The following is a 24,934-nucleotide window of genomic DNA, read 5'->3' on the forward strand; positions in this document are numbered from 1 at the left end:
ACTCCCAACTCTTAACTATTACTAAACTAAACTTCAACTTTAATAAATCTTTTAGCTAATACTCTAAGCTATACCTCTAGACGCTTAACTATAACTAAACTAAACTTCAAATCTATCTAAAACTCTAAGCTATTACTTTAGGGTAAAACTCTAAACTCATAACTAATAATAAACTAAGCCTAAAATCTAAATAAAAATCTAAGCTAGTACTCTAAGGTAAAAGTCTAAACTGATAACTATAACTAAAGTAAAATTCGACTGTAACTAAAACTCTAAGCTAAGACTCTAAGGTAAAACTCTAAACTCTTAACTAAAACTAAACTTAACTAGAACTCCAACAAAAACTCTAAGTTAAGACTTTAAGCTAAAACTCTAAAATCTTAACTATTACTAAACAAAACTTCAACTGTAGCTAAAACTCTAAACTCTTAACTAAAACTAAACTAAACTAGAACTTCAACAAAAAATATAAGCTAAGACTCTAAGCTAAAAACTCTAAACTCTTAACTAACACTAAACTAAACTAGAACTCTAACAAAAAACTCTAAGCTAACACTCTAAGCTAAAACTCTAAACTCTTAACTAAAACTAAATTAAACTAGAACTTCAACAAAAAACTCTAAGCTAAGACTCTAAGCTAAAACTCTAAACTTTTAACTAAAACTAAACTAAACTAGAACTCTAACAAAAAACTCTAGGCTGAGACTCTAAGATAAAACTACAAACTCTTAACTAAAACTAAAGTAAACTTCAACTCTAAATAAAACTCTACTCTAAGACTCTAAGGTAAAACTCCAAACTCTTAACTATAACTAAACTTAACTAGAACTCTAACAAAAATTCTAATCTAATAATTTAAGTAAACAAATCTAAAATCTTAACTATAACTAAAACAAACTTCAACTCTAACTAAAACTCTAAGCTAAGACTCTAAGGTAAAACTCTAAACTATTAACTAAAACTAAAGTAAACTAGAACTTCAGCAAAAACTCTAAGCTAAGACTCTAAGGTAAAACTCAAAACTCTTAACTATAACTAAAGTAAACTTCAACTCTAACTATAACTCTAAGCTAAGACTCTAAGCTAAAACTCTAAACTCTTAACTAAAACTAAAGTAAACTTCAACTCTAACTAAAACTCTAAGCTAAGACTCTAGGCTCAAACTCTAAACTCTTAACTATAACTAAACTAAACTTCAACTCTAACTAAAACTCTAAGCTAAGACTCTAGGCTAAAACTCCAAACTCTTAACTAAAACTAAACTAAACTTCAACTCTAACAAAAACTCTAAGCTAAGACTCTAAGCTAAAACTCTAAACTCTTAACTATAACTAAACTAAACTTCAACTCTAACTAAAATTCTATGCTAAGACTCTAGACTAAAACTCTAAGCTAAGACTCTAGGCTAAAACTCTAAACTCTTAACTATTACTAAAATAAACTTCAACTCTAACTATAACTCTAAGCTAAGACTCTAAGCTAAAAATCTAAACTCTTAACTAAAACTAAACTAAAATTCAACTATAACTAAAACTCTAAGCTAAGACTCTAAGCTAAAAACTCTAAACTCTTAAGTAAAACTAAACTAAATTAGAACTCTAACAAAAACTCTAAGCTATGACTCTAAGCTAATACTCTAAACTCTTAGCTAAAACTAAAGTAAAATTCAACTCTAACTAAAACTCTAAGCTAAGACTCTAATGTAAAACTCTAAACTCTTAACTAAAACTAAAATAAACTAGAACTTCAACAAAAACTCTAAGCTAAGACTCTAAGCTAAGACTCTAAGCTAAAACTCCAAACTCTTAACTAAAACTAAACTAAACTTCAACTCTAACGAAAACTCTCAGCTAAGACTCTAAGCTAAAACTCTAAACTCTTAACTATAACTACACTAAGCTTCAACTCTAACTAAAACTCTAAGCTAAGACTCTAGGCTAAAACTCTAAGCCAAGACTCTAGGCTAAAACTCTAAGCTAAAACTCTTAACTTAAAACTAAACTAGAACTCTAACTTAAACTGTAAGCTAAGACTCTAGACTAAAAATCTAAGCTAAAACTCTTAACTAAAACTAAACTAGAACTCTAACTAAAACTCTAAGCTAAGACTCTAAGGTAAAACTTTAAACTCTTAACATATAACTAAACTAAACTTCAACTCTAAATAAAACTAAGCTAAGACTCTAGGCTAAAAGACTCTAGGATAATTTCTAAGTCTAAAAAAATTCAGTCCGAAAAACTTTTAAAAAAATCAAAAAGGGAGGGAGGAAGGGAGGGGCTCGGGGGCCTTTGGGGGCGTGGGGGCCTTTGGGGGCCCGGGGGTCTTTGTGGCTCGGAGGGTCTTTGGGAGCCCGAGGGGAGGGGGACCTGGGAGGCCTTTGGGGGCCCTCTGGGGGCCTTTGGGGGCTCGGAGGCCTTTGGGAGCCTGGGGATGGGGCCCTTGGGGTTGGGGTAGGGGACCTCACAACACTGTTCAAATGTAACTTGTGTGTTATAACGACCACAGAGTTTCACCCCAAATCATCTTCTAAAATCATCTTCTAAAATGTCTCAAACGGTTTCGCCTAAATCATCTTTTAAAATTTCTCAAACTGTTTTACCCAAATCATATTCTAAAATGTCTCAAATGGTTTTACCCAAATAATCCCTAAACGTAATTTCAGAGGATGACTTTGTTTTGGCTTCCCTGTGCTGGCAAATTTGAAATTCCTAGGAAAAAATTCCCGCGTTAATCTCTTCATCTCTAAGGTGTTCCTAGCTACTCTATTAAGGCTTCGATAGAATATTAATTTATCGCTAATTCTAAAGACCTGAGAAGTCATATTTAAAAATAGAATTTCTATCTCTTTAGAGTCCCGTATAATTCCTAGGAAACAAGTGATGTCATTTATCCCTCAGACCTGAAGATCAAAGAAGCCATAATGTTTATTAATTCCCCTTTTGTGGATCAATAATTCCCCGCCGATTATGCAAACCAATTTCTCAGAAATTCTCTCCCCTCGATTATGTAATCAAGTTCTCAGAAATCTACTTCCCCTCTTGTCCTAGTCGATTATGTAATCAATTTCTCAGACATCCACTTCCCCTCGAGTTGATCAATACATCTCTTCCTGTCAACACGCATGTGCAAACTTCACCCCGGAGTCATTACACCTAGAAATAACAAATAAATCAACCTTGAAATAGTGCTTTAAAGTATCAAATAGTCCCTTTCTTATCCGGCAATGTTTTAAGCTTCTCTCAGTATTCTATGCCCATATATTGACTCCCTTTCATATCTATTATGTCCTCCCTACTTGTGATATTGCTAATTCCAAATAAGGCATCTCAGCAGTATCCCAAGAACGACTAAGGGTATTATGTTCAAACTTTCGGGGCTACTTCTGCTCTTAAATTTTTACCAAATCAAAATAGCGTACGTGTATCCAAGTTATCAAAGAAAGTAAACACATTTTTTTGCGAATGGTATCAAGTTTTCCATCTCAGGTCAACTAGAGGAAGTATGAAACTAAATTAAACAGTACTTTTTGTGTCCAGATTTTTAAAAGGGTGTATGTTGTTAAAAATTTCTGAAAATTTTTCTCCAGTGTACAAATAGAAGGCCAAACTATAAAGTCTTTAAAAACGAAAAGATTTAAAGTCTTATTTTCTTTTTCCCTGAAAAGACTATGTCAATATAAAACGAACAGAAATTAATTAAAAAAACCTTTTTCCATAAAATAAGTTTTTCAAAGAAAAGTAAAGAACTCAATTAAACAAAAAATTAGCAAAAATAAAATCAAATTATCTACCAAACGTGAAACTACCACAAATCAGCACCGATCATCAGCACAAATCAGCAAACCGAGTCAAACTCAAAACGAGCAGAAATTAACATAATTTGGGCGCAAAGCCCCTATACCTTCCCAAGGCAAGAACAAAATTTGCACTTTCAGAAAAAATTAAAATGGATGTGCATTGTCAGTTTAATATACATATACTGATATTTAGTAATGAAAATGTCAATACTATTTGATTTATTAAATTTATAAAAGTAAAAACATTTACATTTTCTTTCAGTAAAGTGCAAATTTTGTTCTGGCCTTGGGAAGGCTTAGGGGCTTTGCGCCCAAATTATGTTAACTTCTGCTTGTTTTCAGTTTGACTCGGTTATTTACTGTAATTTCTGCTCGTTTTGGGTTCCATTTATTTATCGATGCTGACTTCTGGTAGTTTCACGTTTCGTAAATTATTTGGTTTTATTTTTGCTTATGTTTGGTTTAATGGAGTTCTTTACTTTTCTTTGAAAAACTTATTTTGTGGAAAAAGTTTTTTTAATTAATTTTAAAATAAATCAAAAGGTATTCTGTTTCTGGTTGCCAATAAGACACCTCAGAAATATATTGAGAACGACAAAGGGTGATAAGTTGAAACTTTTGGGGACACTACTATTACTACTTCTGCTCTTGCAATTTAATAAATTAAAACATTGTCAGTGTATCCATGTTGTCAAAGAACGTAGATAGGATCTTTTGCGAGTGGTATTAAGTCTTATTTTTCAGGTAGACTTCAGAATCTATACCATTAAATTAAAAATTACTGTTTGTGTCAGAACAAACAATTGTTGAAAAAATTCTCAGACTTACAATTTGCAATCCATACTAAAGATTCTTATAGAAACAAAATCTGAAAAGATATAAAATATTATTTTTTCCATGATAAAGACTGTGTCAATAAAAACGAACAAAAATTAATTTAAAGAACTTTTTCAACCTAACATTTTTTTTTAAGGAAAGTAAAGAGCTCCATTAAGCCAAGAATGAGCAAAAATAAAGCCAAATAATCTTCCAAGCGTAAAACTAAAACAAATCACTATCAATTATCGACTGAAACTCAGAACGAACAGAAATCATAGGCAGCTGCAATAGCGCTGCCTAAGTAAAGAACGATGTATTCACAATGTATTATTTGATTTTCTGTTAGACCGGGCACTTCGTATCGAAGGAGTTGTCGTAGAAACTTCGAAAAGGGCTAATTCGATTAAAAATTAAAAGGGCTATCGCCCTTTTTAATTGTCGAAAGGATTTGAGGGCAACTGACACCCCTTCCACGCCAACCCTTTCCCAAAACACATTGAGTCACAATTTTGAGATAGACATTTTGTTCAACGTAGTTGAAAAAATTAGGTCTTTGAGGATGACAACCCCCCACACCCCTTAGGGCAAACTTTATAAGTTATGCCTGGGGGCAAATAAGGTTTTAATAAAAAGTGTTGTCGTAAAAACATCAAAAAGGATTCATTTGATTGGAAATTGAAAGGGCTAATGCCCTTTTAGTAGTCGAAAGTGACTGGAGGGCAACTAAACACCTCTCATGTCCACCATTTCCCCAAACACATCGAATCAAAATTTAGAGAAAGCCATTTTGTTCAACGTAGTTGAAAGCTCCGGAAATTATGTCTGAGGATGACAGACCCCCCACAGCCCCCAGGGCAAAAGTAGTAAGTTATGACCAGGAGGTATATAAGGTTTTGTTGAGAGTGTTGTCGTAGAAACTTCAAAAGGGGCTAATTCAATTTGGATTTGAGAGGTCTAGTGTCCTTATTAATGGTAAAAACTTCTAAAAGGGCCATTTGATTGAAAATTGAAAGGGTTAGTGCCCTTTTTAATAGTTGAAAGTGAATAGAGGGCGACTAACCCCCTCTCACGTCCGCTATTTCCCCAAATGCATCCAATAAAAATTTTGAGATTGCGATTTTGCTCAACGTAGTTGAAAGTTCTGGAAATTAGGTCTTTGAGGATGATAACCCCCCCCCCACCCCTCAGGGCAAGGTTTTTAAGTTATGCCCTGGGAGTATATAAGGTTTTCATAGAAAGAGTTGTCGTAGAAACTTAAAAAGGACTCATTTGATTGGAAATTGAAATGGCTAGTGCCCTTTTTCAAGCAGTTCGTGGTATCGAACTGTATAGTAAGAGCGACTCGTCTTAATAGAAACCGAAATTCTAAAAAATGGAATTTTGATACCAATAAATACATCAAAAGAATTGGATTTTTATGATGATGTTAAATATGTAACTTTCATCAAGTTTAGTCTTGCCCATCAAAAGTTACGAGCCAGAGAAAATTTGCCTTATTTTTGAAAAAAGCTAACGCCCCCTAAAAATCATATAATCTTAATGAAAATCCCACCATCAGATTCAGCATATCAGAGGACCCTGCTGTAGAGGTTTTAAGCTTCTATTTGCAAAAATGTGGAATTTTGTATTTTTTGCCAGAAGAAAGATCACAGATGCGTGTTTATTTGTTTGTTTGTTTTCTTTTTTTCCCAGGGGTGATCGTATCGACCCAGTGGTCCTAGAATGTCACGAAAAGACTTATTCGAAAGCAACTTAGAAGTTCTAGTACCTTTTTAATTAAAACAAAATTTACTTAAATTACAAACTTTTTAAACTACAAACTGCAATTTTATTGCCAATCTTGATGAATGCCAGCTATCCTTACCGCTATTATGCTTGTCATTGTGCCATCGGAGATTTATGAAAAATAAGTTACATGATATACATGATTACAAGACATGATAATTAATTCGTTAATTATAACAAATATAAAATTATTATAATCACATTGAAATGGTTAATGTTTACAATATATTGAAAAGATATAAAGGAATTGATTTTGCTCGTATAACCATATATGACGTAATAAGTGAATGCAACATGTATACACGTTTATATTTCGACAAGAGATTTTATTTTATTTTTGTTCTCAGCTCAGGATCGCTAACGTTATTATATACACTGTAAAAATATTTTTGGTCTCTGAGCAATAATTTGAATCTTTTAATTCAAACTAGAAAAATAACTTAAAACTTTAAAAATTAGTTTTATGTTTTGTTAGGCTTACATTAAAAGAAAATCATGTGAAGATAATTAACAAGACTGATTTCTTGCATAATCAAACAGCTCTTGGTAACTAACTGTAAGTAAGAGACGACCCAGTTCAATAGTAACCGAAACTTTAAGAAACGGACCAGCAAAACGATATATCAAACCAATAGATGCATCGAAAGAATGGAATGTTTATGCTGACTTTAAATATATAAGTTTCATCAAGTTTAGTCATAACCGTCAAAAGTTACGACGCTGGGAAAATTTGCCTTATTTTCGAAAAAAGGGGGAAAAGCCCCCTAAAAATCATAGAATATTAATGAAAATAACACCATCAGCTTCAGCGTATCACAGACTATTACTGTAGAGGTTTCAAGCTCCTATCTGCAAAAATATGGAATTTGGTATTTTTCGTCAGAAGAAATATCACGGATTCGTGTTTATTTGTTTGTTTGTTTTTTTCTTTTTCCCAGGGGTGATCTTATCGATTCCTTTGTCCTAAAGGTTTGCGAGAGGGATCATTCGAACGAAAATTAAAAGTTCTAGTGCCTTTTTAATGAAAAAACAAAACAAAAATAGAATCATTTATACAAAAAACTGCATTTTTGATGTCTTTCCATACTGCATCTTTTCAAAGATGTTTGATTTTTGAAGCAAGTATGATTTCTAACACCGATTGTCTACTAATAACCATATATGACGTAATAAGTGACGTGACGTAATATTTAACACCGATTGTTTACTAATACCCATATATGACGTAATGAGTGACGTGGCGTAAAAACTGAAAAAAAAATTATTTTGTTTTAGTTTTTAGTTCAGAATCGCTAAAGTTAAAAACTGTAGAAATATTTATGGTTTCTGAACAATAATTTTAATCGTTTAATTTAAACTAGAAACATACCTGAAAATTTCAAAAGTAGTTTTATTTTTTCTTAGGTTCTTGGTACTTGATACATGACTCAAACACGAACTGTTTGATAATATTTATTTCAAAAGGAAAATTACGAGGCATGTTTTTTAAGTAAGTACCGTTTTGCGATTCCGCCGCCGCAGCGCTACGGTTGGCATTCTGTGCATGCGCGTTGGTTATCTACATCTCTTGTCTACATCTCTCGTATTTATTGTAATGGTTTCACAGGTAAGAAAAAAGAAACTTAAGGAGAAGGAAATATATAGAACTCGAGCTAAACAGGTTGCTGGCAAAACGAAAGAGAACTATGAGAAAAACAAGGATGTTCTCCAATTGATTGCCAAAAACCAATATAAGCAGGATGAGAAAGCAGCAGCTCTAAAGAAACGTCGTGTTTTAATAAAATACAGAAATGATGAGGCTTATCGTCTGAATATTATCAAGCCTGCATCAATCAAATACATAAATTATGAGGCTTATCGTCTGAATACTATCAAGTCTGCATCAAACCGGAGAAACATTAAATACAGAGATAATGAAGAGTATCGTCAAAACAGTATCAAATCAGTCTCTTGAAAACAAAGAAACAAATACAAAAGTGATGATTTGTATCACAGAAATCATATTGAAAAGGTTACTGTTTACAATATGTTGAACAGATACAGAGGGATAGATCTTTCTTCTCGTAAGGAACAGAGGAGAAAATATCAAACAAAGTCATGAAAATCTACAAGAAATTTAATAGAAGCCGCAAGTTGACGAAAAACGCACCATCCTGTTTCATAAGCCAGTCCAAGCACAAATCGACTCTTGCTAATAACAGGCAATCCAGTTTATTTTTAAGAAATTTTAGAAAAAAATGGGTAAATAAGTCCAGGAATATAGCGAATATGAAGTCAGACCTAGAAAACTTAAATACTATCTTTGATATGTAAAAACAAATAATAATAGAAAGTATTCAACCATTGATCCGGGTTGCAGCGGTAGCTAGCAACCTAGTAAGAGACGATCACGTCCAATGTTAAGAAATATAAAAACCCATAGTTCTTAAAAAAAGAGTCAGATCAAAACAAAAAGTACACCATTAGAACCGCCTTGTCCGAAACCCCTGCATAGTAAAATTTCTGTCCCTTGGCTTGAACAGCAAGGGAAATATATTGGCTTGAAAATCAAGAAAAGTGGCAGCTACTACAACATTCTGCCTAAACGGGATATTTTTTCTTTTTTTCTTTTTTTTTTCTTTTTTTGTATCCAGAGATAGCTTGGCACTGGAACATCGTAGAGGGTTGTTCAATAGCTCATTTTAAAGGAAATTAATTGGGTTAAAAATCTATAGTAACTAAAATAAATTATTTCTAAAAGAGAATAATTTTTTCCACCAAAAATTACAGTAAAGAACGATCTCTCTCCCATACTAACTGATGTATGGTGGTTCCAGGTGTAGTTACATAAAGGACGAATATAGCTCATCATAATCCGGGTTGCAGCGGTAGCTAGCAACCTAGTAAGAGACGATCACGTCCAATGTTAAGAAATATAAAAACCTATAGCTCCTAAAAAAGGAGTCAGATCAAAACAAAAAGTACACCATTAGAACCGCCTTGTCCGAAACCCTTGTATAGGAAACTTTCTCTCCCTTGGCTTGAACAGCAAGGGAAATATATTGGCTTGAAAATCAAGAAAATTGACTTTAACCACGTTAGTCTCCCCAAACGGGATATTTTTTTTTCTTTTTTTTTATCCAGAGATAGCTTGGCACTGGAACATCGTAGAGGGTTGTTCAATAGCTCATTTTAAAGGAAATTAATTGGGTTAAAAATCTATAGTAACTAAAATAAATTATTTCTAAAAGAGAATAAATTTTTCCAATAAAAACTGTATTTTTGATGCAGTGACGTCATAATTACTATATAAGAAACGTCAAAACTGTAAATGGTCTCATTCATGAATACATAATGGTTAGATCAAATCCGGGTTGCAGCGGTAGCTAGCAACCTAGTAAGAGACGATCACGTCCAATGTTAAGAAATGTAAAAACCCATAGTTCCTAAAAAAAAGAGTCAGATCAAAACAAAAAGTACACCATTAGAACCGCCTTGTCCGAAACCCCTGCATAGTAAAATTTCTGTCCCTTGGCTTGAACAGCAAGGGAAATATATTGGCTTGAAAATCAAGAAAAGTGGCAGCTACTACAACATTCTGCCTAAACGGGATATTTTTTTCTTTTTTTCTTTTTTTTCTTTTTTTGTATCCAGAGATAGCTTGGCACTGGAACATCGTAGAGGGTTGTTCAATAGCTCATTTTAAAGGAAATTAATTGGGTTAAAAATCTATAGTAACTAAAATAAATTATTTCTAAAAGAGAATAAATTTTTCCACCAAAAACTGTATTTTGATGTCTTTTCACACTGCAGTCTTTCAAACATAATCGTATACCAGCGGTATTATAATAAAGATCGAACTCTTCCCTATACTAACTTGCATAGGCAACTTCACTATAGTTAAGATTACAGTATTTATATTATGCATCATTATAAATTATAAAAGGTTCAAATGTTCGAAGATTATAGAGTTAAAAAATTTCCCACACCGGGAATTGAACCCTGGCCTGTTAAGTGAAAGTTAACTATCCTAGGCACTAAACCATATGGGACCATTAAGAAGTATGATTTAAGAGCCATATGCATATTATTATTTCACCATACCAATTATAATAAGGCCAAAACAAAATCGTCGACTTGCAACCTTACTTTTGACACATTAGTTAAATCTTCATCAGACTTAAAAAATGTTTTGCTAGTTTTACGTGAAAGAACGAACCTTAGCCCATAGTAGCAGAAATAAGAATATCTAGGTTGCAGCGGTAGTTAGCAACCTATTACACAATCCGGGTTTAAGTGGTAGCTAGCAACCTAGTAAGAAACTTCAAATTAAAAGATGATCATTAGAAAAACAAACAATTGCTTATATTGGACTTAGTTAGCTGCCTGATTCTTTGAGTTTTTATAATAAACAACGACCTCTTGCCTCTACTAAATTTTATAGGCCACTTAACTATAGTGTAGGCTAGTACAGTTATATTTAAGGCCAATATATTAAAATTTTCCATTTTATAATAAAGATCGAACTCTTCCCTATACTAACTTGCATAGGCAACTTCACTATAGTTAAGATTACAGTATTTATATTATACATATGATTTAAGAGCCATATGCATATTATTATTTGACCATACCAATTATAATAAGGCCAAAACAAAATCGTCGACTTGCAACCTTACTTTTGACACATTAGTTAAATCTTCATCAGACTTAAAAAATGTTTTGCTAGTTTTACATGATCTGGGTTGCAGCGGTAGCTAGCAACCTAATAAGAGACGATCACCTCCAATGTTAAGAAATATAAAACCCCCCAACTCCTAAAAAAAGAGTCATATCAAAACAAAAAGTACACCAATAGAACCGCCTTATCTGAAACCCCTATAAAGGAAACTTACCACCCTTTGGCTTGAATAACAAAGAAACTATATTGGCTTGAAAATCAAGAAAATTGACTTTAACCACGTTATTCTCCACAAACAGGATATTGTTTTTTTTCCGCTTGATTTTCCTGCTCAGCTAGCTGGGCACTGGAAAATCATAGAGAGCTGTATAATAGCTCATTTTAAAGAAAATTGCAACATCTAGTCACATTTGTAATTAAAAATAAAATACTTTTTAAAGTAGTTTTACAATAATCCGGGTTGCAGCGGTAGCTAGCAGCCTAGTAAGAGACGATCATATCCAATGTTAAGAAATATAAAAACACATAGTTCCTAACAAAGGAGTCAGATCAAATTCAAAAGTACACCATTAGAACCGCCTTGTCCGAAACCCTTGTATAGGAAACTTTCTGTCCCTTGGCTTGAAACAGCAAGGGAAATATATTGGCTTGAATATCAAGAAAAGTGGCATTTATTACAACATTCTGCCTAAACGGGATATTTTTTTTCTTTTTTCTTCTTTTCCAGAGATAGCTTGGCACTGGAACATCATAGAGAGTTGTTCAATAGCTCATTTTAAAGGAAATTAATTGGGTTAAAAATCTATAGTAACTAAAATAAATTATTTCTAAAGGAGAATAAATTTTTCCACCAAAAACTGCATTTTTGATGTCTTTTCACACTGCAGTCTTTCAAACATAATCGTATACCAGCGGTAAGATTTGAACCCACGCCCCCAAAGAGACTGGTGGCTAACACCAGTGCAGCTAGTGCTACTGCAACTACTGCAGCTACTGCTGCTCCAGGTTGCAGCGGTAGCTAGCAACCTAGTAAGAGACGATCACGTCCAATGTTAAGAAATATAAAAACCCATAGTTCCTAACAAAGGAGTCAGATCAAAACAAAAGTACACTATTAGAACTGCCTTGTCTGAAACCCCTGTATAGGAAACTTTCTGTCCCTTGGCTTGAACAGCAAGGGAAATATATTGGATTGAAAATCAAGAAAATTGACTTTAACCACGTTTTTCTCCCCAAACGGGATATTTTTTTCTCTTTTCTTTTTTTTCTTTTCCACAGATAGCTTGGCACTGGAACATCGTAGAGGGTTGTTCAATAGCTCATTTTAAAGTCAATTAATTTGGTTAAAAATCTATAGTAACTAAAATAAATTATTTCTAAAAGAGAATAAATTTTTCCACCAAAAACTGCATTTTCGATGTCTTTTCACACTGCAGTCTTTCAAACATAATCGTATACCAGTTACTACTTAAGAACGACAAAAATGTAAATGGTCTCATTCATTAATTAGATAATGGTTAGATCAAAGCAAGCTGCACGCAAGTTAAAAAAACAGTACTACACAGACAACAGAGATAGTATCTTGAAAAGAGAAAAGCAAAGGTATTCAACCGACCAGGCGTATCGAGAAGTACATTAAAAGAACGAACCCTCGCTTATACTAACTCAAATCTTTTTTACACAAAAGAACGATCTCTGGCCCATAGTAACTGATATAAGGTGGTTTATATTAAAGGACGATCAATAGAGGAACATTATAATAAAGATTACACAAAGGACCGATATAGTTCATCATGAATAGTATTTGTCAATTATGTTATTTATATAGTTATCATTATTATGTAAAATGCAGTAGTTTTTAGGGGGTTTTAACGAAAAATATATTTGTTAACTGAAACTACAATAAATCCTGAAAATTTCAAATCCAGGTTGCAGCGGTAGCTAGCAACCTAGTAAGAGACCATCACGTCGAATGCTAAGAAGTATAAATACCCATAACTCCTAAAAAAAAGTTAGATCAAAACAAAAGTGCACCATTTGAACCGACATGTCCTAAACCCCTGTATAGGAAACTTTCTGTCATTTGGCTTGACAATCAAGAAAACTGGCAGCTACTACAGCACTCTGCCTATCTTTTTTCTTTCTTTCTTTTGCATAGTTAGTTTGATACTGGAACATCGTAGAGAGTTGTGTCTTGTCAAATTAGCTAATTAATTTCATATAATAAAGAACGACCTCTTGCCTATACTAAATTTTATATGCCACCTAATTATAGTATAGGTTAGTAATGCAACAGACAGCTTGGCACTGGAACATTGTACAGAGTTGTTCAATGGCTCATTTTAAAGGAAATTAATGGGGTTAAAATTATAATAAAGAACTACCTCTTGCTTATACTAAATTTTATACGTCACTTAATTATAGTATGGTTTAGTCATTCCACAGATAGCTTGGCACTGGAACTTCGTAGACTGTTGTTCAATGGCTCATTTTAAACATATTTTATATGAAAGATTGATCAATGACATCAGAATCATATACCAGCGTTAGGATTTGAACCCACGCCTCCGAAGAGACTGGTGACTAACACCAGCTTCTTTGACCACTCGGCCACGCTGTTCCGGGTTGCAGCGGTAGCTAGCAACCTAGTAAGAGACGATCACGTCCAATGTTAAGAAATATAAAAACCCATAGTTCCTAAAAAAGGAGTCAGATCAAAACAAAAAGTACACCATTAGAACTGCCTTGTCCAAAACCCTTGTATAGGAAACTTTCTGTCATCCGGCTTGAGCAGCAAGGGAAATATATTGGCTTGAAAATCAAGAAAAGTGGCAGCTACTACAACATTCTGCCTAAACGGTATATTTTTTTCTTTCTTGTTATTCAGAGATAGCTTTGCACTGGAACATCATAGAAAGTTGTTCAATAGCTCATTTTAAAGGAAATTAATTGGGTTAAAAACCATTTGTAACTTAAACAAATTTTAACAGGATAAATTTGTCCACTAAAAACTGTATTTTTGATGTCTTTCCATACTGCTGTCTTTTCAAAGTTACAGTAAAGAACGATCTCTCGCTCATAGTAACTGATTTGTCAATTAGGTCTTTTTATACATAATTATCCATTATTATATAAAACACAGTAATTTTTGGGGGGATTTTATAATAAAGAACGAACTCTTGTTACATTAAAAGACGATCATTGGAATAACAAACAATTGCATACATTGGAATTAGTTAGCTACTTGATTGTTTGAAGTTCGTCTCTTACTATTTAAAAGAAGAAAAAGCCGTAGGCTTTTTCCTGCTTTTATAATTAGGAAATTAATTGGGTTTTCCACTAAAAGACGGTCATTGGAATAAAAACCCAATACATACATTTGATTTAGTTAGCTACTTGATTGTTTGAGGCTAGTCTATTACTATTTCAAAGAAGAAAAAGCCGTAGGCTTTTTCCTGTTTGTAATCAATTAGAAAGAGTTCTACCTTTAAAATGAGTTACGTAGTCCGGGTTGCAGCCGTAGCTAGCAACCTAGTAAGAGACGATCACCTCCAATGTAAAGAAATATAAAACCCCCCAACTCCTAAAAAAAGAGTCAGATCAAAACAAAAAGTATACCATTAGAACCAACTTGTCCGAAACCCCTATTAAGGAAACTTACCGCCCTTTGGCTTGAATAACAAAGAAAATATATTGGCTTGAAAATCAAGAAAATTGACTTTTACCACGTTATTCTCCACAAACGGGATATCTTTTTCTTTCCGCTTGATTTTTCTTCTCAGCTAGCTGGGCACTGGAAAATCATAGAGAGCTGTATAATAGCTCATTTTAAAGGAAATTGCAACATCTATTCACTTTTGTAATTAAAAATAAAATACTTTTTAAAGTAGAATCAATTTTGTCAAAATTACAGTAAAGATCGATCTGGGTACAATGTATTATTATTATTTTTTTTTTTTGTTTAGACCAGGGCACTTTTTATCGAAGGAGTTGTCGTAAAAACTTGGGCTCATTCATTTGAAAATAAAAAGGACTAATGCCCTTTTTAATAATTGAAAGTGATTGGAGGCCAACTAGTCCCCGTCCCATTCCCACCCTCCCATTTGCCCATTATGTTTAAGGCCAGAACATAACTTGCACTTTTTTGAAAAAATATAAATGTTTTACCTTCATAACTTTAATAAATCAAATAATATTAACATTTTGATTACTAAATATCAGCATATGTATATTAAACTGACAATTCAAATTCATTTGTATTTTTTCCGTAAAGTGACAAACAGCGTTATTATAATAATGAAGTTTGTAGACATGCAAAAACTGAGACAGCCAAACAAAAGAGCAAGGAACGGTATGATAATGATAAAGATTACCGAAACAAACATAAGAAAAAAGTTGCTACCAGTATAATGGGTAGATACTGGGTTGATAAGAGTGTATAACCTTAACATTATGCTAGTCGCATCTTTAAACAGGCATCTGTGCAAGAGGTACAAATTGTTAAGTTACTATACAGAATCTTAACTCCTAACAAGTATCTGGTAGGATATACTTCTTTGCACTTTGCTTCTGGCAGATCAGATCCTTTTATAGGGTACATTACACCATCAGGAACTTTAGCTCCTACTGTTAATATAGTAGCAAAAGATCTAATTTTACAAAGAGTCAAAAATTTAATAGACTTAATTCCTTGGTGCCAAGTATCTGAAATGATTGATGGTGTAATGACAGCTTCTAATGTTCCTCTACTAATTCAGCAAATTGTGAAGGATTATACTGGCAGGGATCTTCCTGAATTATCACCTTTATCCGGGTTGCAGCGGTAGCTAGCAACCTAGTAAGAGACGATCACGTCCAATGTTAAGAAATATAAAAACCCATAGTTCCTAACAGAGGAGTCAGATCAAAACAAAAAGTACACCATTAGAACCGCCTTGTCCGAAACCCCTGTATAGAAAACTTTCTGTCCCTTGGCTTGAACAGCAAGGGGAATATATTGGCTTGAAAATCAAGAAAAGTGGCAGCTACTACAACATTCTGCCTAAACGGGATATTTTTTTCTATTTTTCTTTTTTTCTTTTGTATCCAGAGATAGCTTGGCACTGGAACATCGTAGAGAGTTGTTCAATGGCTCATTATAAAGGAAATTAATTGGGTTAAAAACCTTTTGTAACTAAAATAAATTATTTCTAAAAGTGAATAAATTTTTCCACCAAAAACTGCATTTTGATGTCTTTTCACACTGCAGTATTTCAAACATAATCGTATACCAGCGGTAAGATTTGAATCCGGGTTGCAGCGGTAGCTAGTAACCTAGTAAGAGACGATCACCTCCAATGTTAAGAAATATAAAACCCCCCAACTCCTAAAAAAAGTCAGATCAAAACAAAAAGTACACCATTAGAACCGCCTTGTCCGAATCCTCTATAAAGGAAACTTACCGCCCTTTGGCTTGAATAACAAAGAAAATATATTGGCTTGAAAATCAAGAAAATTGACTTTTACCACGTTATTCTCCACAAACGGGATATTTTTTTCTTTCCGCTTTTTTTTCCTGCTCAGCTAGCTGGGCACTGGAAAATCATAGAGAGCTGTATAATAGTTCATTTTAAAGGAAATTGCAACATCTAGTCACTTTTTTAATTAAAAATTATATACTTTTTAAAGTAGAATCAATTTTGTCAAAAAAATTGCATTTTTGATGTATTTTCTTACTGCAGTCTTTTCAAAGATATTTGAATTTTGAAGCAATCAAACAGTTCATCGTAATGAACTCTTTAGTAATAATAGCTACTTGTCTCAATAGTAACCGAAACTCCTGGAACCAAAATTTTCTTTTTTGGCTTAATCGCTAAAATTATTATGTAAACTGCAAAAATATTTATGATGCCTAATCAGTAATAGTAAGTTCTTAATTTAAACAACAAAAATACATGAAAATTTTATAAATAGTTTTACTTTTTGTCTCCTGGAAAAAAATTTTTTTTCATCTCAGTTCAAAGTTATTATTGTATCCTGGAACTAAAATTTTTTTGGTTTGTAACCCGTAAAGTAGATGTCTCTATATTATTGTCTTATAATTGCAATTATTTTAGTTTTCAGTCCAGAATCGCTAAACTTATTATGTAAACTGCAAAAATATTTATGGTGTCTAACCAATAATACTAATTTTGTAATTCAAACTTATAATAAAGAACGACCTTTTGCCTATACTAAATTTTATAAGCCACTTAACTATAGTATAGGTAATATATAGTATATAGTAACAAATCTGGGTTGCAGCGGTAGCTATCTGGGTTGCAGCGGTAGCTAGCAACCTAGTAAGAGACGATCACGTCCAATGTTAAGAAACATAAAAACCCATAGTTCTTAAAAAAAGAGTCAGATCAAAACAAAAAGTACACCATTAGAACCGCCTTGTCCGAAACCCCTGCATAGTAAAATTTCTGTCCCTTGGCTTGAACAGCAAGGGAAATATATTGGCTTGAAAATCAAGAAAAGTGGCAGCTACTACAACATTCTGCCTAAACGGGATATTTTTTTCTTTTTTTTTTTCTTTTTTTTCTTCTTTTGTATCCAGAGATAGCTTGGCACTGGAACATCGTAGAGGGTTGTTCAATAGCTCATTTTAAAGGAAATTAATTGGGTTAAAAATCTATAGTAACTAAAATAAATTATTCCTAAAAGAGAATAAATTTTTCCACCAAAAACTGCATTTTGATGTCTTTTCACACTGCAGTCTTTCAAACATAATTGTATACCAGCGGTAAGAATTGAACCCACGCCTCTGAAGAGACTGGTGGCTAACACCAGTGCCTTGGACCACTCGGCCAGGCTGCCTCTCATAAATAAATATATATGTGAATTTGGGTTGCAGCAGTAGCTAGCAACCTAGTAAGAGACGATCAGTCCAATTATAATAAAGAACGATCTCTTTCCTATATTTACATTAAAGAAAGATCTTCAGTCCATAGTAACTGGAGTGTTATAAGGAACCATTAAACAGATGATGCTTACAGTAATCAAAGTATATAATAAGGAACGACCTCTTGCCTATACTAAATTTTATAGGCCACTTAACTATAGTATAGGTTAGTAAAGTTTTCATAAAGGACTGATATAGTTGATTATGGTAAAGAACGAATTCTAGGCCATAGCAACTAATTTAATTTTGAAAAGAAGAAATTTACGCATAAACCGACATGGTAGCATAAATAAGCCACAAGTTAATCAAACAGTTCGTAGTAACAAACTGTACAGTATTACATTAAAAGACGATCATTGGAATAATAAACCATTGTACATATTGAATTTTTTACAATAAAGAATGACACCTAGCCCATGTTAAATGAAACATAAATAGGTATTATTCAATTTCCACCAGTATCATGGCTTTAGAGATGGCTGAAACCTAGAAAAGAACAAACCATTACAGTAAAGAACATTTCATGTTAAAGATTGATCAATGATGTCAATCATAGTTTTTAGCCAGGTCGTCTCTTACTATTCCAATTAAGAAAAAGCCATAGGCTTTTTCCTGTTTGTAATTTCACATCGAACAAAGTTATCAAACAAAGTTATAATAAAGAACGACCTCTTGTCTATACTAATTTATATAAAAGTTTTGGTTAGGAGGTAGCTAAACTGAGTATCTTTATAATTTTCAATTTAAGAAATATTGCTTCAAACTTAATATATTAAAAATTCTCCCCGACTGGGAATCGAACCCCAGTATTCCGCGTGACAGGCAGGGATACTTACCACTGTACTATCGGAGACTTATAATATATAAGTTACATATAAGTCATGATATTTAATTCCTTAATACATATTTTTACATCTTAATCTGGGGTACAGCGGTAGCTAGCATCCTCCTAGTAAGAGACGATCACGCCCAAAGTTAAAAATGTAATAATTCGGATTGCAGTGGTAGCTAGCAACCTAGTAAGAGACGATCATGTCCAATGTTAAGAAATAAAAAAATTACATTAATTATCCGGGTTGCAGCGGTAGCTAGCAATCCGGGTTGCAGCGGTAGCTAGCAACCTAGTAAAAGAGGATCACGTCCAATGTTAAGAAATATAATAACCCATAGTTCCTAAAAAAGGAGTCAGATCAAAACAAAAAGTACACCATTAGAGCCGCCTTGTCTGAAACCCCTGTATAGGAAACTTTCTGTCCCTTGGCTTGAACAGCAAGGGAAATATAGTGGCTTGAAAATCAAGAAAAGTGGCAGTTATTACAATATTCTGCCTAAACGGGATATTTTTTTCTTTTTTTCTCTTTTTTTTGTATCCAGAGATAGCTTGGCACTGGAACATCGTAGAGGGTGGTTCAATAGCTCATTTTAAAGGAAATTAATTGAGTTAAAAACCTTTTGTAACTAAAATAAATTATTTTTAAAAGAGAATAAATTTTTCCACCAAAAACTGCATTTTCGATGTCTTTTCACACTGAAGTGTTTCAAACATAATCGTATACCAGCGGTAAGATTTGAACCCACGCCTCCGAAGAGACTGGTGGCTAACACCAGTGCCTTGGACCATTCGGCCAGGCTGCCTCTCATAAATAAATATATATGTGAATTTGGGTTGCAGCAGTAGCTAGCAACCTAGTAAGAGACGATCAGTCCAATGCTAAGAAATATAACAAAACTCCTAAAAATAGAGTCAGATCAAAACAAAAGTACATCATTAGAACTACCTTGTCTGAAACCCTACTAGATCAATAATGAATGTCATCATAGTTTTATATTAGAGCTATGACGTGAATAGAAAAACACGAAATTATATTAATGTTTCTGAAGACGTCATGAAATAATATCATTGCGCTATGACGTAAATAAAATCATTACGCCGTGACGTCATCATTACTATATAAGAAGCGTCAGAACTTAAAATGTTCTCATTCATAATTACATAATGTTTTCAATCAAGCAAGTTGCACGCAAGTTGAAAAAACAGTACTACACAAACAACAGAGATAGTATCTTGAAAAGAAAAAAGCAAAGGTATTCAACCGACCAGGTGTATCGAGAAGTAATAATTGAGAGAGCAAAACAAAGGTATTCAACCGACCAGGTGTATCGAGAAGTAAAAATTGAGAAAGCCAAACAAAAGTTCAAGGAAAGTTATCACAATGATGAAGATTACCGCATCAAATATGAGAAAAACCAAAAGCGAAGGTATTCAACCGTCCAGGTGTATCGAGAAGTAAAAATTAAGACAGCCAAACAAAAGATCAAGGAGTGTTATCAAAATTATAAGATTTAAAGAGAAGCAACAATTGAGCAGGCTAGATAAAAGAGCAAGGAACGTTATGATAATGATGAAGATTACCGAAACAAACATAAGAAAAAAGTTGCTACCAGAATAATGGGTAGATACTGGGGTGACAAAAGCTATAATGAAAAAATAAAATTCTCTGCGAGGTTGTACCGAAGAACGCATAAGGACAAAGGGACAAATTACATTCAGAAATACAAGAAGATGGCAAAAATGCAGGCTGATCTTTGTAAATTGAGAAACATTTTACGCATTACAGTAAAGAACGATCTCTCGCCCATAGTAACTTATATTTGGTGGTTAATGGGTTTGCTGAAATATATACATTTTGAAGCATTAACCTGTTTGCAGCCTACGCTCAATAGAAACTGACCAAATAAGTAAGAAAAAACGACTTTATTTGGTATATATAATTGTTATCTGGAGCAGCTTCGGAAGTCGGTGGATCGAAACCTGACAAAACAGCACTAGGCCTAAGGCCCAGAGAGGTTCGATGAGGTTTCGATCCATCCATCTCCGGGGTACTTTCCCAACGTATCTTCCGCTGCGCTAAGCTGCTCTCGTCAGTGATTATGATCATTATATTAAAGAACGAACTTTCATCCATAGTAATTGAAGTATTATAAGAAATCAGTATATAGATGATGCATTTTCCTTAATGATTAATATTATCCGGGTTGCAGCGGTAGCTAGCAACCTAATAAGAGACGATCATCTCCAATGTTAATAAATATAAAACCCCCCAACTCCTGAAAAAAGAGTCAGATCAAAACAAAAAGTACACCATTAGAACCGCCTTTTCCGCAACCCTTATACAGAAAACTTACCGCCCTTTGGCTTGAATAAAAAAGATAATATATTGGCTTGAAAATCAATTACAGTAAAGAACGATCTCTCTCCCATAGTAACTGATATGTTACATTAAAAGACGATCATTGGAATAAAAAGTTATTGAATGCATTGGACTTAGTTAGCTACTTGATCGTTTGAGGTTCGTCTCTTACTATTTCAAAGAAGAAAAAGCCGTAGGCTTTTTCCTGTTTGTAATATTTTACTGTTTGTTATCAGGGTTACAGCAGTATCCGGGTTGCAGCGGTAGCTAGCAACCTAGTAAGAGAAGATCACGTCCAATGTTAAGAAAAAAAAAACAAAGCTCCTAAAAAAGGAGTCAGATCAAAACAAAAAGTACACCATTAGAACCGCCTTGTCCGAAATCTCTGTATAGGAAACTTTCTGTTTACAATAAAGAATTATAATAAAGAACGACCTCTTGCCTATACTAAATTTTATAGGCCACTTAACTATAGTATAGGCTAGTACATTTATTATATTTAATGTCAATATATTAAAATTTTCCACTAAAAGATCCGGGTTGCAGCGGTAGCTAGCAACCTAGTAAGAGACGATCACGTCCAATGTTAAGAAATATAAAAACCTATAGTTTCTAACAAAGGAGTTAGATCAAAACAAATATAAAAAAGATCAAACTCTAACCTATACTCACTTTCATACGCAACTTCACTATAGTTAATTCGGGTTGCAGCAGTCGCTAGCAACCTAGTAAGAGACGATCACGTCCAATGTTAAGAAATATAAAAACCCATAGTTCCTAACAAAGGAGTCAGATCAAAACAAAAAGTACACCATTAGAACCGCCTTGTCCGAAACCCCTGTATAGGAAACTTTCTGTCCCTTGGCTTGAACAGCAAGGGAAATATATTGGCTTGAAAATCAAGAAAATTGACTTTAACCACGTTTTTCTCCCCAAACGGGATATTTTTTTCTCTTTTCTTTTTTTTTCTTTTCCACAGATAGCTTGGCACTGGAACATTGTAGAGCGTTGTTAAATAGCTGAATTTAAATGAAATTAATTTGGTTAAAAATCTATAGTAACTAAAATAAATTATTTCTAAAAGAGAATAAATTTTTCCATCAAAAACTTCATTTTTGATGTCTTCACACTGCAGTCTTTCAAACATAATCGTATACCAGCGGTAATATTTGAACCCACGCCTCCGAAGAGACTGGTGGCTAACACCAGTGTCTTGGACCACTCGGCCAGGCTGCCTCTCATAAATAAATATATATGTGAATTTGGGTTGCAGCAGTAGCTAGCAACCTAGTAAGAGACGATCAGTCCCATGCTAAGAAATATAACAAAACTCCTAAAAATAGAGTAAGATCAAAACGAAAGTACATCATTAGAACTACCTTGTCTGAAACCCTACTAGATATTATAATAAAGAACAAACCCTCGCTTATACTAACTCAAATCTTTAATATTCCGGGTTGCAATGGTAGTCACATTAAAAGACAATCGTTGGAATAACAAACAATTGCATACATTGGACTTAGTTAGCTGCCTGATTTTTTAAGAGTCTAATAAGAGACGATCACGTCCAATGTTAAGAAATATAATCCGGGTTGCAGCGGTAGCTAGCAACCTAGTAAGAGACGATCACGTCCAATGTTAAGAAATATAAAAACCCATAGTTCTTAAAAAAAGAGTCAGATCAAAACAAAAAGTACACCATTAGAACCGCCTTGTCCGAAACCCCTGCATAGTAAAATTTCTGTCCCTTGGCTTGAACAGCAAGGGAAATATATTGGCTTGAAAATCAAGAAAAGTGGCAGCTACTACAACATTCTGCCTAAACGGGATATTTTTTTCTTTTTTTCTTTTTTTTTTCTTTTGTATCCAGAGATAGCTTGGCACTGGAACATCGTAGAGGATTGTTCAATAGCTCATTTTAAAGGAAATTAATTGGGTTAAAAATCTATAGTAACTAAAATAAATTATTTCTAAAAGAGAATAAATTTTTCCACCAAAAACTGCATTTTGATGTCTTTTTACAATAATAAGGAACGAACTCTTCCCTCTATTATCTTACGTAGACAGCTTAACTACAGCATAGGCTTGTACATTTGTATTTAAAGTCAAGACATTTTCATTGAAATCCAAGCTGCAGCGGTAGCTAGCAACCTAGTAATTACATTAAAAGACGATCATTCAAAGAGCATACTATCGCATATGTTGGACTTTGTTAGCTGCCTGATTCCTCGTAAAAGATCTTTTTTGTCAAATAAAACTAAATTAATTCCTGAAAAATTTAAACTAAAGTAATTTTATCTAACTGCAAAATGCAAAAATAATTACGGTGTCTGATCAAAAATTTTCATTTTTTAATTAAACCCGGAAAAAAACCGGAAAGTTTTAAAATTAGTTTGGTTTTCCTCTTGCTTCAATTGACTCGTTACGGCATGTCACATTAATTTTTTTTACACAAAGGATCGATACTGTAAATTGGAATGTTCTAATTACAATAATTCTTACATAGTAAAGAACAAACTTCAGTTCATAGTAACTAAAACAAGATTATAATTAGCTTTGGTATAAAATACTGTCAGCGGTAGGATTTGAACCCATGCCTCCGAATTGAAGAGTGGCTAACACCAGCCCCTTAAACCGCTCGACCACGCTGCCTCACATAACTATGACGTTATAATGCCATTATAAACGCCATAATACTCTAAATTAAAACTCTAAACTAAAACTTAAACTCTTCGATGTGTTTTGCTATCAGGCCACCTTTGTATGAAGCTGTCACTGGATATGATGCTATAGAAAAATCAAAAACTCTAAGATCATTTAGTTTTTAGTTTAGAATCTCTAAAGCTTTTATGTAAATTGCAAAAATATTTATGGTGTCTAAGGAGCAATTACAGTAAAGAACGATCTCTCTCCCATAGTAACTGATATGTTACATTAAAAGACGATCATTGGAATAAAAAGTTATTGCATGCATTGGACTTAGTTAGCTACTTGATCGTTTGAGGTCCGTCTCTTACTATTTCAAAATAGAAAAAGCCGTAGGCTTTTTCCTGTTTGTAATATTTTACTGTTTGTTATCAGGGTTACAGCGGTATTACATAAAGGATATATCCGGGTTGCAGCGGTAGCTAGCAACCTAGTAAGTTATAATAAAGAACGACCTTTTGCCTATGCTAAATTTTATACACCACTTAATTATAATATAGGTTAGTAATTTAACAGATAGCTTGGGAATGGAACATCGTAGAGAGTTGTTCAATGGTTCATTTTAAAGAAAATTAATGGGGTTAAAAACCTTTTGGAATTTAAACAAATATAATAAAGAACGACCTCTTGTCTATACTAAATTTAATAGGCCACTTAGCTATAGTATAGGTTAGTAAAGTTTACATAAAGGACTGATATATTACAGTAAAGAACAAACTTCCAGTCCATAATAACTAAAATAATTTCCTGTTTCTAATTATAATAAAGAACGACCTCTTGCCTATACTAAAGGCTTGAAAATCAATAAAAGTGGCAGCTACTACAACATTCTGCCTAAATTACTACTTAAGAACGACAAAGATGTAAATTCTCTCATTCTTGATTAGATAATGGTTAGATCGAAGCAAGCTATACGCAAGTTGAAAAAACAGTATTACACAAACAACAGAGATAGTAACTTGAAAAGAATACTGATAAGGAGTCATCCTACCAAGCTCTTTAATCATTGGCATCAGAAGTCCCAACAAATGACCTTCTTTGTGTGGTTTGGG

Source organism: Artemia sp. Qi Xiang Cuo, chromosome 8, assembly GCF_049724085.1.
Source record: "Artemia sp. Qi Xiang Cuo chromosome 8, ASM4972408v1, whole genome shotgun sequence".
In the NCBI taxonomy this organism is placed as follows: domain Eukaryota; kingdom Metazoa; phylum Arthropoda; class Branchiopoda; order Anostraca; family Artemiidae; genus Artemia; species Artemia sp. Qi Xiang Cuo.